The following is a 20,297-nucleotide window of genomic DNA, read 5'->3' as shown; positions in this document are numbered from 1 at the left end:
TTGTTTGTTTGTTTGTACCATACCCACCTCTTTAGGCATTTTCAGTGTTTCCTGCTCCAGGTGTTATTGGTGGAGTATATCGCTGGAGTTCCTTGACCCTCTGAATTCTAGTTAGATTTAACCAATGGAAATACCAGCAAGAGACCTGGGGTTGTGGCTCAGCGGTAGTGTGCTTGCCTAGCATGCTGAGGTACTGGGTTCGTTTCTCAGCGCCCCATATGAATAAATAAAAATAAAGGTCCATCAACAAATAAAAAAATATTAAGAAGCTGTGTGTAGTTAGTTTTCCATGAAGAAAAGCCGAAGGAGACAGTGCCTCTTCCCGGGCTCAGGTGGCAGAAGCATTGCATAGGTTGAGATGATGGTGATGTTGAAGTGGACCTCTGGTGGAAACTGCTCAGTCATCCTCTAACTAACTTGCACTTACTTTCAAGAAATGCCTTGGTGAGTGTCCACGATCATCCCTGTGAAGCTGTGTTGTGTCTGTTCTCTCTGAACTAGAAGATCAATGGAGTTGACACAATGCAATCAGATTTTCCAATTTTGATGGAAATAATGATATCCTGGAAAAGTACAGGTAAGTTTTCTATGTTTAAATATGAAAATAGGGAGCAGAACTGACTTTAAAAGCAGTGTTAGTCCAAGCAACGACCCTACTCTGAGTAACAATTTTTGTGCTGGTTTTGCATCACTATGACCAAAATACTTAATAAAAACAACTTAGAAGCTGTGAAGTTTATTTTGTCTCATAATTTTAGATTTAGTCCATCGCAAGTCAACCCCAATGCTCTGGGGCCATGCACCTGCCTAAAGTTACTATCTAAATAGTCCATTGAAATAAGAATGGACTGATTTTTTTTAATAACCTAATAATTTCTACTATTAATATTCCAGCATTAACACAGGAGCTCTTGGGGGATACTCATGTCTAACCCATACCACAATGCAAAACAAGTGAAACAAAGCAGAAGCTTTCATACACAGCAGGGGTAGCAGTCAACTGACAAAGTCTTACTTTGGGATTGCACTGTATGCCCATTCCCTGTCAGAATAGAGTACTATGGACCATCTTGATATCCTACAAATCATCACATTGGATCTGGTCCATATAAATTTTATATTGTTATTAGCAAAACTTATATATGTAACTAGGTGGAAAATCAACCTCATGAATACTCACCTTCAGGAAAAATATAGAATCTAGTTGTTCTTAAGCATGTTAGGGTATTTCTTGTGGATTTTAAAGTTAAGTTACTGTATCTCATACTATCTCCTTGAAAGGGGCATAGGATTTGCAGAGCTCGGGGAGTTTTAGAAGCAATATTTTCAATAGCATTTTTGTGTTCTCTTGTCTGATGCATTTATTAGCTATCCTGTGACTTTACAAATTTTGAGTAAGAGCATGGGAAGGACTGAACTCTCCAATAGAGTCAGATTTTTGTGCAAGTGGCCATGACATTTGGCTGTTAGGTGTCAGAATATCCAATGGTATTTCCAGTGTCCATGTCAGTAAGAATTATGAAATGAGCCTCTGCCAAGAGCCAAAAGAAGAATCAGAGAACAGACCCTTAGTATTTTAAAGCAAGACATGACCTCTTTTTTCTCACAATCATTCTACATCTGAGAAGAACTCTTTGGCTTCCTTCTTGACATGCAAAATGTCTGAACACAGGTGCCAATGACTGTGTATCCTCAACATCCCACCATCAATTGGGTCATGTTTGATCCAAAAGAATAAATAATACTGAATCTATAAAGTAGTATTTCTTTATTGGGTATATATGAAAAAGTGATATACATTGGGCAGCCCATGAAGAAAGAAAAGTAATTGAGCATGTTCCTAAAGATTACATGATGCTAGTTTACCATTTAATTTTCTGTACTTCATTTACCGTATACAGACTCAGAGACCATGTTCTATGCAATTAGCACTCAACAGTGATGGGGAGGAGTTGGATGTCAGTTTCTTTCACAGCTTTTCCACTGATTGCTCGAAGGGTACAGGTACAGATGAGCCGAAGCACCAGGGATATAGATTATGAAATATCTGGATAACCTACATGCTTTTATGAAAGTTCACCTGATTCCCGCACAAATGAATGATCCACAATAGAGGTCTTTGCTGATTCTCCAATAGGACAGCATTCCTGGTGGAGACTTTGCCATAATATATAACTCTTAAAACTGTATTTCTAAGTGGCTGTTTTGTGTAACCACTTAAAGTGTATAATTCAAAATATTGAGGCATATTGCCTTGCTGATTTTTAAATTGTGGTGAACTATAGATAACACATAAATTGTTGTTTTAGTTATCTAAAACGTATATTTCAGTGGCATTACTTACATTCACAAAATTGTGAAACAATTTTGCTAGGTGTCGTGGTGCACACCTGTACTCCCAGCTGATTAGGAGGCTAAGGCAGCAGAATGGCAAGTTCGAAGCCAGCTTCAGCAACTTAGCAAGGCATTAAACAACCCTGTGAGACTCTGCTTCTAAATAAAATACAAAAAAAAAAATGGCGGGGTGGGGGGGGGGTTGGAGATGTGGCTCAGTGTTTAAGTGCCCCTGAGTTTGATCTCCAGTACCAAAAAAAGAAAAACAAAATTATGAAATAATTATCATCAGCTATTTCCATAATTTCTCATTACCCGAAACAGAAATTCTCTAACCAACAAATAATAATTTCCTATTCTGTGTTCCCCACCCTAAAACCCAGAAACCCTTAAATTATATTTTTCTGTATTAATTTCCCCATAAATATTGTGGCTGTTCAAGTCCTCTTTCCATTTTCTAGCGGAGCTACTTGTGGTTTTGTTGTTGAGTTGTGAGAGAACTCTGTGTGTTCATGATTCTAAACATTTATTACACATATAATTCAGGATTTGCACACATTTTCTCCAGTTCTGTGGGTATTCTTTTCACTTCATTTTTGAACAAATGAAATTTGTTTTTCTCATCTTTTATGAATCATGCTTTGGTTGTCACGTATTAGAATTAATTCTACTCTTAAGGATATGAATATTTACACCAATGTTTTTTTCTCAAACTTTTATAATTTTAACTTTTATTTTTAGGTTACTGGTCCATTTTGAGTTAATGTATTTTAATAGTGTGTGGAAGGGATATAGCTTCATTCCTTTGGTGTGGGTATCCACTCATCCCAGCATCATTTGTTAAGAGAGCTACTCTTCTTCTATTGAATGGACTTGACTTATACTAATAATAAATTGGTATCAATGTCTGGGCTTCGTTCTAAACTATTAACTCTATTCCACTTGTCCATATGTCATTCTAGTCCAGATGTTCTCATGCTTGTACCACAACAGATTTTACTATTGCAACTTAACAGTAAATTTTAAAATTGAAAGGTACAAATCCTCCAATTTTTTCTTTCAAGAGGTTTTTGTTTATTTATGGCTTCTTGCAATTCCACATAAATTTTGAATTGGCTTTTTTTGTTTCTGTAAAAAAAAAGACTGGTGGAATTCTAATAGGGATTGCATTGAATATATAGATTACTTTGGGTGGTATTAATGTCTTGATAATCATCACGTAGTCCTACCTGTGAGCATGGGATGTGTTTTTATTTATGTAAGTTTTCTTTAATTTCTTTCAGTAATGTTATTTGTAATTTAAGAGGTAAAGTCTTTCACCTCCTTAACTCATTTTGTTTCCAAGTACTTTATTTAGATGCTATTTTAAAAATAGTAATATAACTGTTATTATATTAATATTGAATTTTATACAGTGTTAATATATGAATAATAACTACATAAATATTATTAAATTTACTATTCATTCTTATAATAAAATTATGATATGGAAAGCAATATGGAGATTTCTTGGAAAATTGGGAATGGAACCACCATTTGACCCAGCTATCCCTCTCCTCAGTCTATACCTAAAGGATTTAAAAACAGCATACTACAGAGACACAGCCACATCAATGTTTATAGCAGCACAATTCACAATAGCTGAACTGTGGAACCAATCTAGATGGCCTTCATTAGATGAATGGATTTTTTAAAAGTGGCATATATACACAATGGAATATTATTCAGCAATAAAAAAGAATAAAATTATGGCATTTGCAGGTAAATGGATGGCATTGGAGAAGATAATGCTAAGTGAAATTAGCCATTCCTCCCTCCCCCCCAAAAAAACAAATGCTAAATGTTTTCTTTGATATAAGGAGGCTGATTCATAGTAGGATAGGGAGAGGGAGCATGGGAGGAATAGACAAACTCTAGATAGGGCAGAGAGGTTGGAGGGAAAGGGAGGGGGCATGGGGTAATTAATGATGGTGGAATGTGATGATCATTATTATCCAAAGTACAGGTATGAGACAAGAATTGATGTGAGTATACTACCTATACAACCAGAGATATGAAAAATTGTGCTCTATATGTGTAATAACAATTGTAATGGATTATGCTGTCATATATAAATAAAAAATAGTTTTAAAGAATAGTAAAAGTAACTATTATTATATTATTAACATTAAATATTACACAGTGTTAATATGCAAATAATAACTATACAAACATTATTAAATTTATTATACATTCTTATAATAAAAATTCTGATTTTTATTATTAGAAGCATCAAAATGAATGAAATAACCTGAAAATAAATTTAACCCAAAATGCAAATATCTTATCATTTGCAGCTACAAAAGAAAACTGAAAGAAATTAAAAGAATAAACTATATGACATTTACATATGTTGATATATAAATGTTATATAAAATATATAGCTAATATGTCTAAATGAAAATTATATTGATATATAATATATTATAATTATTAAATAAATTTAATATATTATATTACACTATAATATGTTATATTACACTAGTCATAATAATGATGATATTCTAATAGAATTGCTATCCTAATTTTTTTTTTATTGTTCTGATATTTGTGTGTAGATCTTATATTCTGAAACCAGTTATTTGTTTTTTAGTTTTGGTATCTTTCTGTTGTATTCTTTTAAATTTTAAATCATATATGTGTGCAGATAATTTTTACTTATTTTTTTTCTTTTTGGATGCCTTTCATTTATTTTGCTTACCTAATTGATTTAGCCAGAATTTCTGCTAAAATGTTTAAAAGAAATAATAAAAGCAAACATATGTATGTATCTTATCTGTAATCTTTTTTTTTTTTTTGAGGGGGAAGCTTCATTGTTTTTATTTTTTTTTAATTTTTTTATTATTAATTGTTCAAAACATTACAAAGCTCTTGACATATCATATTTCATACATTTGATTCACGAGGATTATGAACTCCCATTTTTTTACCCCATAGAAATTTTCACTTTCATTATTGAACGCGATGCTAGCAGTGAGTTTGCCAGAAGTCCTTTACTTTATTAAGAAAGTTACCTCCTAGTCCAAGTTTTCTAGATATTTTTTCATTAATCAAGGCTGATTTTTTTAAACTGCCTTCTCACTAATGGAAATAATATTTTTTGTTATATTAATGTGATATACTAAATTTATAATCATTGATTTTCTTATGTCATAGTCAAGTTTTGGTTATCCTTTTTACTGTGCATTTGGTTGCAATTTGCTAGCATTTTATTGGGTATTTTTTGTCAATAATATTTTTTGTCAATAGTCATGATTGGTATTGGTTGTCTATCTCCTTTCTAACAAGGTCTTAGTTTTGATATTATGGTAATATGGCAACGTTTAGCAATTTTTAAATCGGGGTTGTCATTTTACTATCAAATTATAGAATCTATTTTTATATTCTAGGCATAATTCCATTATCAAATGTGTGATTTGTGAATATTTCTTCCCAATGTATAGTTGTCTTTTTACTTTCTATAGGGTATCCTTTATTGTCTTTGAAGCACAAAATTTACATTTTTATGAAGTCCAAATTTCCTATTTTTTTTTCCTTTAGTCCTTTGTACTTTTGTTGTTATAACTAAGAAACCATTCCTAACCTCAGTTCACAAAAGTACATTCTTGTGTTTTCTTTAAAGAGTTTTAAGTTTGAGTTTTCACAATTAGCTCTATGGTCCATTTTGAGTTGATATTTGTATATAATGTGAGGTAAAGATCATAGTCTACATATTTACATGTGAATAACGAGTTGCTCCAGCACAATTATTTGAAAATATGTGATTAGACTGTCATGACACCCTTATTAAAAATAAGTTGACTACATGCAGCATGTAACTTAAAATGAATCTCTCTTCATGATACATTAAAACTAATAAAATGTATCAACAAATAAAGTGCACCATGAAAATTTTTAAAAATTAAGTTGAATATAAATGAAAAGTTAATCATTGACACCTAATTTCATCTTTGTGTCAATACCATACTGCCTTGATTACTGGTACTTGGTAGTGAATTTTGAAATTGGGAAGTATTTTCTAGCCGCTTTCTTTTCCAGGATAGTTTTTTTTCTAATCTCGATTTCTTACATTTTCATCTGAAATATGGTATGAACTTTTTAATTTCTACAAAAACATGCAGCTGGGATTTCAGTAGAGATTATATTGACGAGGTAGATCAATTTGAGAAATATTGCCATTTTGACAATGTTATGTATGAAAACCTATCAACAGAGGATATCTTCCTGTTCAGATTTTTGTGCTTTTTTGGCTTCAATAGTCACAAACATTGAACATGTGTTGAACTTATTTTATAATATTTCTACCTAAATATATTGTTTTTTTCTTATTATTTTTAAGGGGAATCTTGTCACAAGCTCAGCTGAGCTGGAAACAGCTGCAATTTTATGTGCTGTAGCAACCAATTAAAATCAGAAAATCAAAATCAAAATGGCAGTCAAGTTTTTAATCACTTATGGTAGTTGTGACCGGCTCCCTGGCCACCCAGCGGTGCAACCAGCACACTGGTTCCTGCTGAGAAGCAGCAGGGGAGCCATGAATCAGAAGAATGGCAGCCAGGTGGGCTAAAGCACAGACAGCAAGCACCAGCTGCCCTGCCAGGCCTGCCATCATGGCGCGAGCCTGAGACACAGTGGGTCAGCCCAGAGGCCAGATGGAGCCAGCCGATTGCTTACCCCTCAATTCTTCACCACTCAGCAGCTTGGCTTGCACACAGTGGGGATGTCAGCTGCACTCCAACAACACTGCAGCTCCAGACACCCCACTGAACATGCGCAGTTCACTGACATCAACTTCCCTTCTTCCCATTTCCCTTGGAGAAAATGGAAGCAAGGTAAACATGAATGGGATTCAGGACTAACCAATAGCATTACTACTTTCCTAAACCCTTATTAGCATAAATTTGGGCCAATCACAGTGATTCAAGTGCTATATAAACTACTAGACTGGACCACTTGGGTGGAGAAAAACAGTTATAGTGTCCCCTCTGGCAGTTCCTGAGTTCTGTTCCAGTTTGTATTCTTCAATGTATCCTACTCTCACACTCACTCTTGTGCTGAGGGCCATTGCTAAGTAAGAATGACGCATGGCATGACCCAGGTCATTTGCAGTGACATTGCATGTAAGGTGACCTTGCTCAAGGACCAGGGCGGATCTGGGTTTAGGGCGGATGGGGGTTTAGGGCATTCCGGTTTAGGACAATCCTGGTTTAGGGCGGTTCCAGGTTTAAGGTGTACCCTGCTGGGAATAGGGCGTATCCTGCTGCCTCAGGCGCGCCTGCTCCTTGAGTTGCCGTTGAGTTCTCGCAGGATTGAGAGAGTATTTGGGATGCAGAACGTGGAATTTGGGAGAGAACGTAGATCCTCCCAGAACGTGTGTAGAGTGCCGGTGTGAGTTCGGGAATAAAGAATTGCTGTTTGAATCTACAAAGCTGTGAGTGGCTCGTGATTTTGTGCCCAGCCAGACTGAGGCACTCTTGCTGGTCTGTGGATTTCATTCTTTTGAGTTCACAAGACATGAACCCTGAAAAAAAAAAAGAAATTGATAGTATGTATGTATGTATGTATGTATGTATTTTGATACTGGAAATTGAAGCTAGAGGTGCATTATCACTCTGCTAAATCCCCAGTACTATTTACTTATTGATTGATTGATTGATTCATGTATATTATTTTGAGCCAGAGTCTTACTAAATTGCTGAGGGTCTTACTAAATTTCTGAAGCCAGCTTCAAACTTGCAATCCTCCTGCCTCACCTTCCCAAGCTACTGGGATTACAGTCATGTAATTATATATTCAAACATGGGCCACTATGCCTGAATATATAACTCAGGGAGCATTCCTACTGGGTATGAACCCAGGAATGCTTTTCAACGACCCATGTCCCCAGTTAATTTTATTTATTTATTTATTTTCTTAATTTTGAGACATAGTTTCACTATGTTTCTGAGGCTGGTTTGAACTTGCAGTCCTCCTCCATTATCCTCTCAGGCCCCTGGGATTATAGGTGTGTACTACTGTTGCCAGATTCTCTCTTTCATTTTCCTCTATGGAATGGTACATTGGTCAGAAGTTAGGTGGATTGTCATAGAGGTGGGATTGTCTCACTGTTGAAGATGTTCTAAACAAAAGGTTCTTGAAGATTTATAAATACTGGGACAGGTGCACGAATCTGAATGGAAAAGAACTGGATACTTTTTGTCCTTTATTAAATTAATACAGGGTATTGTTTTGACTTATTTTTTTGTAGAGGGATCAAAAATGTTTTCAGGATTTCCTTCTCCTCCATCTGATAAGGAATCTCCATGAGATCTTTCTGAATAAGACTTCTGCCAGAGATCCTAGATAAAGAAACCAAGGAATGAAGGCTTGGAATGAAAATATTCATAAGAACATGGCCTGACCATCTCATTCAGAAGGTCTGGCTCATGGATTGCAACTGTCCTTGAAGACTATGATGTGTTAACTGTGCACCTAGTATGGGCAACTTTCCCCCATGAAAGTCTTTGTTGCGGCCAAATGGTCATGATTCAAAAATCACATTATTTTTTTCCAAGGTAGCTGAAATTCTCCAAAGTATATATTATTCTATTTTCAGATTTCTCTATGCTTATATATAGAAATACAATTGATATTCATACATTTATCTTCTATTCTACAGTATGATTGAACTCATTGTTTTTGTATCAGATTTTTTTATGTATTCTTCAGTAAATTTTTTACATGTTACATGAGAATACAAATTTTCTTTCTTTGTGTCCATTTTGGTGACTTTTTCTTCTTGCCTAATTGTTCTGATTAGAAACCACAGTAAAATATTGAGTATAATTAGTGGTAGGAGTCATCCTAATATTACTCCTAAATTTGAAATGAAAGTCTTCAGTTTTCACTCATCAAATGTAATGTTAGCTCTGTTTCCTATGTGTGTTTGTGGGAGGGATATATCACATTGTGAAAGTTTATTTCTATTTACATCTGTTCACTGTTTTTAGAATGAAAACATGTTAGACTTTATGAAATGTTTCTCTGCAACAAATGAAAATACTACATGTGCTTTCACCTTGATTGTATTAATGAGGGTATTGTTTTGATTATTTTCAGAAATTAAACCAACCTTGCATTCCTGAGACAAATCATACTTCATCATTTTTTATAATATTTTTCATGTGTTTAAGTAAATTTACTAATATACTTCTTGTGGAATTTTAATTTCTATATGTATAATGGGTAATGAGCTATGATTTCTGTTTCTTATAATGGTTTCATTTAGGTTTAGTATCAAGTGATTCTGGCCTCATAGAATAAGTAGAGATTTATTCCTTCCTTGCCTATACTTGGGAAATTTCCATAAATGATTGGATTTAAATCTTTAAATGTTTGGTAGCATTTACTAGAATAACAGTCTGGACCAGGATTTTTTTTGTTTTCTTTTTCATGGTTTGAAAGATCAAACCCAGAGCCTGGCACATACCAAGTAATTGCTCACCTCTTACCTATATATCCCAATCCAAAAAAAAAAAATGTATTTTATTTTTAGTAAATTTACTATTTTCAGACCTATATAATATTTAATCAATTTATATATAATGCAATTATTAATAATGTTGAATTTATTCTAGCAATTTTGCTATTTATTTTCTAAATGTCATAGGTCTTTTCCCCTTTTTATACATTTACTGAATTTTTCACATTAAATAACTAATTTATGACCTAGATCTTAATATTGTTATTTCTTTTTAATTTTGCTATATTGTTTTGTAATTTTCTTAGTTTTTCCTTGTGATTACATATGATATCTTACAACATTCTAGCTTGTACAAATACCAACATAATTTCAAACCTATAAAATACTTTGGTTTAATATAGCTCTGTTCCCTATTTCCTACTTCAACATATTACTACATTAATATTATCTTTATATGTCATAAGCCAAACACAGGTTTATAATTATTATTTTTTTTTTAATTTTTATTGTTGGTTGTTCAAAACATTACATAGTTCTTGATATATCATATTTCACACTTTGATTCAAGTGGGTTATGAACTCCCATTTTTACCCCGTATACAGATTGCAGAATCACATCAGTTACACATCCATTGATTTACATATAATTATTTTTTAAAGTTTTCTTTTAAGTCAGGCAGAAGTATTACAAAAAAAAATATCTATGTGTTTAGTTTTTCTTGTGTTCTGTTCTTTTCTTGTGTTCTGCATTTCTTTATGAAAATTTTGGTATAATGTTTTTTACTTGAAGCCTGAAAACTCCATTAGTATTTCTATAAGACAGCTCCATCATCTTCAGATTATCTCACTGTTTGTATTCTGGGAGTGTCTTAAGTGTATGTTTCATTTGTGCCTGACATTGTTGGTGATCAAATGTTCTTGATTAAATAATCCTTTTCTTTCATCACTTTGAATATATCATCCTACTACTTTCTGGGTTCCATGTTCTTTGTTTTTTTTTTTGTTTGTTTGTTTTATTTAAGAGAAGTCATCTGTTAATCATACTAAAAATATTTTATCTATAATGTATCACTTTCTCTTTCTGCTTTCATGATTTTTTCTTTAACTTTCAAATGTTTTGACTCTAATTTGTTTATCCTGAATCTCGAGACTCTCTTAATTAGAATTCGTTATGTCTTGGATGTGTCATGTTTTGCCATATCTGTAAGGTTTCTTAGCAAGATTTTCTTTAAATATTACACCTTCCAATTTCTGTCAGCCTCCTTCTTCTGGGACTTTTATATATATTTTCTATATTTTTTCTATATATTTTTTCTTTTTTCTACTTCAGAATGAATAATCTCAATTGAGATTATTTCTTCAAGTCCACTGGTTCATTTTTATGTCTACTTACATTTACTATTTAGATCCTCCAGAATTTGTTTTCATTTATTTACTTTACAACTTCAAGTTTTCTCTTATTTTTATACTATCTTCTTGTTAATAATAATTATTTTTGAGATATTGCTTTATTATATTTATTTAGTATTTTTACACATTGCGATTTCATTTAGTCACTTAATATATTTATAAGAGCTGATTTAGAGTCTTTACCCAGTTACTATATCTGTCTTCAATTACAGTTTATACTAACTGATCTTTTTCTATATATGAATTATACTTCCTGGTTGGAGGGTGCGAGCGTGTGTGTGTGTGTGTGTGTGTGTGTGTGTGTGTGTTAGATACATTTAAAAAAAAAACTGAATATTTTAAAGGATATAATGTGAATTCTGGAAATCAGATCCTTCCCCACCTTTCCCAGACACTGTTTATTATTGTTGCTATTGTGTTTTTAATGACTTTTGTAGACTAAATCTATAAGTCTTTACATTTTGTCAGATACACTTCTGAAGTCTCTGCTCACTTAGCTTACTAAGAAACTAATGATTCAAAAAAAAAAAAAAAAACAGTTAAATGTCTTTAACAACTAAGATCCTTAAACTTACCAGGGACTTTGTATGTGTTTGGTCCACACTTTAGTAGACATGCAACTTGCAGTTATTCCTGAGCAGTCACTGTCAGCTCTGACACAGCCTTAAGGTCACCCTTTGGTGAGAAATTAAAGCATTTTCCTGTGCATACAAATACATGCATGGGCATTCTTATAGATTCCAAGGGATATACCAGAGCTTTTCAAAGATTCTTAAATGTATATCATATTCTATCATTATTTGAAAAGTTTCTTATGCAGTTTTTTTTTCCTACTCACCAAGTAGCACAACCTCAGGGATACATGATATTAAGCATTACCACTATTGATTTTCAACAAACCCTCAGGAGAAAAGATATTCCCATGTAATAAGTTCTATATCAGGTGGAAATATAGAAAAATCTTGTGAATGGGATTTTTCTTAAGACCTCTCAGGTCATACAGACATAACTTTCTGGGCATGGGTTTTTATAGAAATCATTAAATTCTTATAAATTATAGGAATTTATTCTGCCCCCTCAAGAAACGTATAGGCTGCTGGTGATGAGGCAATCTGGTTTTCAAGTCTATCATGAAATTGAGAGAGAGAGAGAGAGAGAGAGAGAGAAAGAGAAAGAGAGAGAGAGAGAGAGAGAGAGAGAGAGAGAGATCAAAACAGAGCAAATTAAAATGCACAAAACTAGCTCTTATTATCCATAGTTAGCTCTTTTTACTCAATCTGTGGTTCTCAGATTATTATAAGATTTTAGTTAATAAAGTTTTCTCTTTGCTTTTATCAAGGAATATGTTTTCCAGATCCTTACTCCCTCTCTCAGCTAAAGTTTCCACTTAGAGACTTAATAGTTATTAGCAGTTCCAGAACTTTATATACTAATCCATATTTGCTGATACACTGCTAAATGAGCCAAACATTTCAGTCAGGATTTATAATTTTAAGTTAAATAAAAGCCATTATATGCTCATGGTCATACTATTTTCCACTAGAAACCCAAATGTCCATTCTGATGGAATCTAAGGTTATGAGTATGGAGAAACATGATAATTAATATTTGAAAAGGAATGGGAAGAATTGATAATATTTCCATACAATGAACTCATATGTTCTATCCATTAGTAATGTAACACTGAATACCTCTACATCATATCCTTTAGAAAACACTTTATCCTAGGAGGACAACCATGTGTCTCTGCCAATATGTCCCTGCATTTTGATGTTTACTATGATTGTATGATTTTTTTAGCCAATTAAATTAGTGCATGAATTTAGAGTCAAATTTTAAAATTTGTATATGCATACTATATATGTATATTCCATTGACATTTTTAGATAGTAAGTTGGTGATTACTGAGAGTCTGGAGTTTCTGAGAGAAAAAGGGATGGGAAGAAATTGGTCAGGGAGTAAAATGTTCAATTAGAAAGAATAAGTCTGTGTGTTCTATTAAAGAGTAGAGTTACTAAATCTGATAACAATGCAATGTATATTTCATAAAAATTAGAAGATTTTGAATCATCTCATATGAAAAGGTAAATGTTTAATGTGATAGATATGTCAATTCTCCAAATTGCTCATCATAAAATGTATGCAGATATTGAACTATATTGTAGCCTATAAACATGTATAATTATTATATCTCAATCAAAACTAAAATAAAATTTTAAAGGATTATGATTTGGCTATACCTCATATTCAAGGAGTGAGAAATATGAATAATAAACTAGTAGTGACATACAATGTCCACTTTTGGCTCAAACATTAATACTGTTTCTGAATTTTAAAAAAATCCATTCATCTCTATCTTTTTAAGAAACCAATGAGATTTAAAGTACATCACAGCAACATGATACTTTGGATCTTTTGGGGCCTAACACTAATGTTCCTATTTCATACTGTGATTGAATATGAGGGAGACAAACAACTTTGCACTTTTTAAATTATTTGATGGTAATGATGTTTTAAGTAATTTCTCCTTTTAGCTACAGGATAAGAAAAAGAAGTGAGCTCAGAAATAGTTAATATATTTTGTCTGCATACTGTTATAAAATCAATTCATGTTTGCTAAATTGGACCAATTGAATTCCAAAATCATTTGGGGCTATTCTTACTTCATTTCATCTGATGCAAAATTGCACAAGTAACTATTTTACAAAAAAAAACAAATAAAGCCATTGCAGAAATGCAATGAAATGGCCGTAATTTAGTGGATGCTCCAATAATAGTGCAATCAATGAATGGGATAAAGAATGTTGCTAAAACTGCAGGATTATTTACAGGTGTCTTAGTCAAAGTGATCTATGCTAATTTAGCTGTCAGGTCTGACAAAGCCACGTAATTTTGATATATGAAACTTTAACCTTCAAAGAGTGTCAAAGTCATCATTTGATTTTTTTTTATTTAACTTTATAAAATGTCTCTTTATTTTATTACAATAATATTAACATTTTTAAGAAGTATAGATCCTATCACAGGGCAGATTTAATAATATTTCTCCTAAATACTGAAAAGAATAATGACAGAAAACATTAGTAAGTTTAGCAGCTTTGGCTAAATGTCATTTCATAAACTCATGGTGGTTGGTTTTGCTGGTTGCTATAATTGTCTCTCTCTACTGTTAATACATGATGTAATGTGATGCCATTTATTAAAAAAAGAAAAAGAAAGAAAAAGAAAGATTCCTAAGGCCCACCTTAGGTTCACTGGTTCAGAATCTTTGGTTCTGGGGTCCTGGGACACCTTCAATTAACAAGTAGCTCTTTTACTGAACCTTGTGTTCTTCCAAATTTATATGCTGGGTCTCACTTTGCATCTAAAGTTGCTATAATAAGAATGACTCAAGGGCTGAACTCCAAGTTGAATTTGCTGTAGAATTGGTTAACCTTGTATACAGATTGTTTCCTGTTTCTTCTTATTTAACTCCTGACTAATAAACAAACTTCATTACTGGATTTCTTCTCTCCACAATTGCCTCCAAAACCCAGTCCATCCTTTTTCTCATTCCTTTGCAGCTTCAATTCTTCCACTTTATCCACCTCATTCATTCTACTTCTTCCAAAACAAGAATTCTGCCACCGACCTGTCCTTCTGTGTGCTGATAACCTGTGCTTCTAGCTCCACGTGCAGTTTGGCTGCTCTGTCACAGCACTTTACCCCCAGAGACAGTTGATGATAAAAGTCTCTGAAAGTCAAAAAGTGAACACGGCTTATTACCACTGAGGACAGAGGTTAAAAAAAGTTAATCAGCTGTATGATCATACTGTTAAATACTCCCTGCTCTAATATGCAATATTAAAAAAAGTATGATGTTACACACATCTGTGCCATAATCCTACCTTAATGATTTGTCTGCTCTTGGAGTTTTTCATCTTTTCTAATTCCGTTCTAATCCATATGGTATCTGCTCTTGTTTTTGTCAGTATACAAACTGAAGTTACAAATGTGAATTTTCATTTTGAGCATATTGTTTTAGTCATTTCTAAAAGATTACAACAGCTTCAGAAGGAGTCATTATTAATGTTTTTGTAACATATTTTGAGGTTTAGACAGCATTACCTGAAATAAAACTCTGAAGACTATTCCACATTAATGAGAAACGAATATCCACAGGAATTTCGCCAGAGTTACATATTTATGTTTAAATACAGCAAACCCTCCTTATTCACTGGTGTTGCATTTGTGGATTCAACCTCAGTTCAATAATATTTGAAAAAAAAATGTCTGTACTGACCATGTACAGTCATATTTTCTTGACATTATTTTCTAAACAATATATCAAATATTTACGAAGCATTTTCATTCTATTAGGCATCATATGTAATTCAAAGCAAATACTATTCTATTTTATATAAGGGACTTGACATCAGATGTTGATATCCACAGGGAGTCCTGGGACCAATTTCTCAGGGTAGCAAGAAACAAATTTATATGCTTTTAACTACATGATCCCTTTTTTTGTTTGTGTGTTTCAAAAAATTGACTACATGAGTATAATACACAGAAGGAACCCCAGGAGGCAATGCTTTTAGTGTATTATATATAAGTGAAGATCCTAGATGATATATAAAAGACACTCCTGATCAAATATATAATTATTCCAAGAATTATTACCAGAAAAAAAAAGAGACTTGTTTGTAAACTGATTGGAAAAGTTCAAATAATCCAGTTAACAAAATTTGTTACTAATAAGATGATGAAAAAAAAATTCAATACAGCCTCTTCTTTAAGACTTCTGGAGGTTGAGGGTGAACAGTGGTATTTATAAATTCTCTTAGCATCCATATTTAAAAGAGAGATGATAACTGGAGAAGAAATGATGGAATAATCTGGAAATTAGGTAAGGGTGGGACATAATGAAGGGAAAAAATAAAAATCATTAAAATAAATTTTAATAGGTCTTTGTAAGACAAAGATGCCCAACTGAGATGGCTGTGCAAAATTATAGGTCCTGTTTCTTCTTCATCCAAAAGATTCGGGCTCATGTCTTGAAGTGCCAAACACTTAATCATATATATTACTCCTATTTTTTTTAACATTTTATTTCATATTATGTTAATTTATTTATAAACTAATACATAAAACCTGCAAATTGCGCATATCTACGGGGTACCAAGTGTGCATGTATACTTTCACATAATAGTTAAAACGTGTTAAGCATATTTTTCTCTTCAAACATGCACCATTTCTTCATGGTGAAAACTTTTTAAAAAGCCATTTTTTCTAGCTTTCTGAAATGCACAGTACATTATTATTATCTATAGTCACCCCATGTGCAATGACACACCAGAACATCTTGTTTCTATCTAACTATAACTCAGAGATCACTAGTCAACATTTCCCCATCCCTCCTGACTCTTACTCTCCCAGTCTTGTAGTGTCTACCACCTCACTTTCAATTTCTATGAAATCAAATTTTAAAAATTCTATGCACGGTGATATCATGCAATGCTTGTATTTTTGTGTGTGTGTGCCTGGCTTATTTTACTTAATATATGATCTCCAGTGCTATGCATGTTGTTGTAAATGACAGGTTTTTTTTTTGTTTGTTTTGTTTTTGTCATTGACTAGTATCGATAGTACATATGTGCCACATTTTACTTATCTATTCATAAGATAATGCACATTTAGGTTGACTTTATATCTTGGAAATGGTGAATAATGTTGCAATGAACTTGGGGCATAAGTTTCTCTCTGACATACTGCCGCAGTCTGGCTGGGCACAAATGCCGCAGTCTGGCTGGGCACAAAATCACGAGCCACCACACAGCTTGTAGATTCAAACAGCAACTCTTTATTCCCGAACTCACACCAGCCGTATACAGACACGTTCTGGGGAAATCCACGTTCTCCGCCCAAATCCGCGTTCTCTCCCAAATCCACCTTCACTGGGCTTCTGTCTCCCAAAATATACTGTCTGAATCCCGTGAGAACTCAAGGGGAACTTAGGCAGCAGGATACGCCCTATTCCCAGCAGGAATAATCTTAAACCTTAAACCTAAACTGGGAACGCCCTAAACCCGATTATGTTAAACCGGGAACACCCTAATCCGCCCTGGTCCTTGAGCAAGGTCAACTACATTCAATGTCACTGCAAAATGTCAGCAACATGGGGTACGCTGGCAAGGAAATTGTCATACCTACTTGGCTAATGGCTCCCAGCACATACTATTTCATTTCTTTGGATACTTACTCTTACATGGAATGGCTGGATCATATATAGTTCTCTTTGTCATTATTTGAGGAATCCCTCGTTGTTTTCCATAATGTCTGATTTAGGTTAACATTTTCATCAACATTGTACAAGGAGTCCCTTTTCTCAACATCATCACCAACATGTTTCTTCAGTCTGTTTTGATGGTAGCCATGCTTACTGGGGTGAGGTAATATTTCATTACAAAATATAAATCATTTGATTTATATTTCCCTTATGATTAACGTATTATCATTGTTTTGAGATTTCGGATGTCTGCGGATTATACACTCTGAAAAAATAATTTTCTTTCGTATACTTTCATATGTATGTAACTGTTCTGTGTCTGAGAATTAGCAATGGTACTTAAAACTACAGTGTATAATGTCTCTATTCAGTATCTACGAAGAATTAATTCCTTAGATGCCAAAACCCAACATGCTCAAGTCCCTTAAATAAAGTGGTGTTTTCTTTTTCTTTCTTTCTTTCTTCTTTATTTTTTTTTTTTTGCATATGACCTATGTATATCCTCCTGAATACTTTAAATTATCTCATACTATTTATAATGGCCTAATACAAGGTAAAAGTTGTGAAAGTAATTGTTATACTATATTGGTTGGGGAATAATGACAAGAAATTAGTTCAACATGTTCGGTACAGATACAATGTTTTGAATATTTATAATTCCAAGATACTTGAATCTATGAATGCCCAATCTGCATATATTAATGGTTGATTATATATACATTTTCTCCAAGAGTTATTTACCTGCTAGAGGCTCTAGAAGTGGTGTATGAATGATAGAGAGCCCTCAGTGTGACCTTGCTGGAAATTTTCAAATGTCTCCCAAATTCTGGTGAATTTTGGAAATGTGCTGTGAAGATTACCTTCTTTTGTGATAGTCTCTGTGTAGGCAAGTTAATGGGACCAAAGATAAGAACAGTAAAAAATCAGAAGTGGACAATTGGAAGAATGGTTTCTCTCAAAGGAAGAAGGAAAGAAGAACAGCCCTTAAGTGGGCAAGCAAGACGTAAAATGCAGAGACTACATGAAAGGATCTTACATAAAGGTTTCAACATTCTTTTTTCCATTTTCCCTTAACAATGGAAATATCTATTGTTAAAATTCAGTCATTTGTTTGATTTGTTTTGTCTTTTGTTTATATCCATTTTGTTCTTGTTGAAAATTACCATCCACCCAACTTTTATGTTAATGATGCTGGGAATATTAAAGAGAATAGAGTCATGAAAGACTCATGACTCTCTCTGTCACCCCTAAGCTGAGAACAGAATGCACATAATTGATCAAAGTAATGAAATATAGAAACAGAATATATCATTCAGTAAGTTTGGAAGTTTCTGAAGTTTGGGTCAAATTAAAAGACCAGCATGCTTTATAAACCTTATATAAAGCACAGAATTCAAATGAATAAGTTGATAGAACTCTGTGTAGCACCAGAAACTTGTGTGTATATATATTAAAATGTGTGTGTGTGTGTGTATAAAGGTTTTCATTTTTTTTCCTGATTACACATGTGTGTGTATGTGTGTGTGTGTGTGTGTGTGCATTCTTTCTTTCTCTGATTTGGAGGATTTCACCTGTTTTCTTCTTCACTATTATCTAAAAATTTCCTTTTGTTGGTGCACTATAATTATATGTAGTCATGAGGCGTGTTGTTTCATATTCACACATGCACAAAATATAATAGTATAATTTGTTCGACTTCATTTCTAAGAAACCTGTATTTTAATTGCAATATGAAACCTTCAGCTCAGTGAAGAATTAAAGCTAGCTAGAAGCACTTTGAAGAAGGATAGCTTAAGTTTCTATCATTAAGTAGAGGCAGCATCCATGGTGTTAGAGTCTCATAAAGGTAGGAATGAATGTTGATTTTAGATGTTGGCTAATGCATGAACTTGGATTATATAAAACCTCAACTTTTGTCTGCTAAATTTCTATATCTTTCTGTACATGCCAATTTCAATCCTCAAAGAAAAGAATTTCACTGGCACGTTTCATAGCAGTTGAGCTATTAGGTCACTCATAGGACTCTGGGGAGCCTATGAATTAGCCACACAGTGATTGTTTGGAGACCAACCATCTAGAGCTGATGGAATGTCATATTTTAAATAGCATAGCTTCTTATAGCAATACCCTGCAGGAAAGAAATGACTGCCAGAAAGATGACTGAGGTGTCTGATTTGACCTCCACAATAATACTGTCTGTTGATGGCTTTCATCTCCCACCCTATGCTTACTTACCTCATTAACAACCTTTCTCAGACACTTTCTATGTTTCTTAGCCCATACATGCGAATGTTCCCCAGGATCTCATCTTTGCCCCCTTCTTACCAGCTGTGTCATTGTTAATATTGAAATTCCAAGTGGCACCCATTTAACATTCAATTAAATGGTAACTTCATTCGATAACTGATTCTGACTGTCTCTGCTGGAAGTCATATTCCTAATAAATAATGTATGCATATTAGCAATTTCCTAGCGCACTTCTCCAGTTAGATGAACTTATTCATTTCCCCAAAGTAATTTCAAATCTTGAAATCTTTATCTGCACTCACTAGACTTAATGCTGTGAATGAAAAAGACAAGGGTTGCTTATTCATCACTGCATTCCTCATCATCTGGCCCATGGTAAGTATAGAATAAGTGTTTTTAGATTAAGTAATTAAAAGCAGACAGTACAGTGGCACCTAGACCAGAAATTTGAAATTCACCTTCCTTTTACCCTTTATTTTGTTTGTCATCTACCCAATATTATTTATTTATATATATATATATATATATATATATATA

General features: G+C 33.3%; 1 pseudogene; it reads left to right on the top strand.

The window, feature by feature from the left end:
* Positions 1 to 7,025: 7,025 nt before the first annotated feature.
* Positions 7,026 to 20,297, top strand: part of LOC107142243 — a 68,907-nt pseudogene continuing 55,635 nt past the window's right edge.

This window comes from Marmota marmota, unplaced genomic scaffold (assembly GCF_001458135.2).
Source record: "Marmota marmota marmota unplaced genomic scaffold, marMar, whole genome shotgun sequence".
Lineage (NCBI taxonomy): Eukaryota > Metazoa > Chordata > Mammalia > Rodentia > Sciuridae > Marmota > Marmota marmota.
This window is presented reverse-complemented; position numbering and strand designations above follow the sequence as displayed.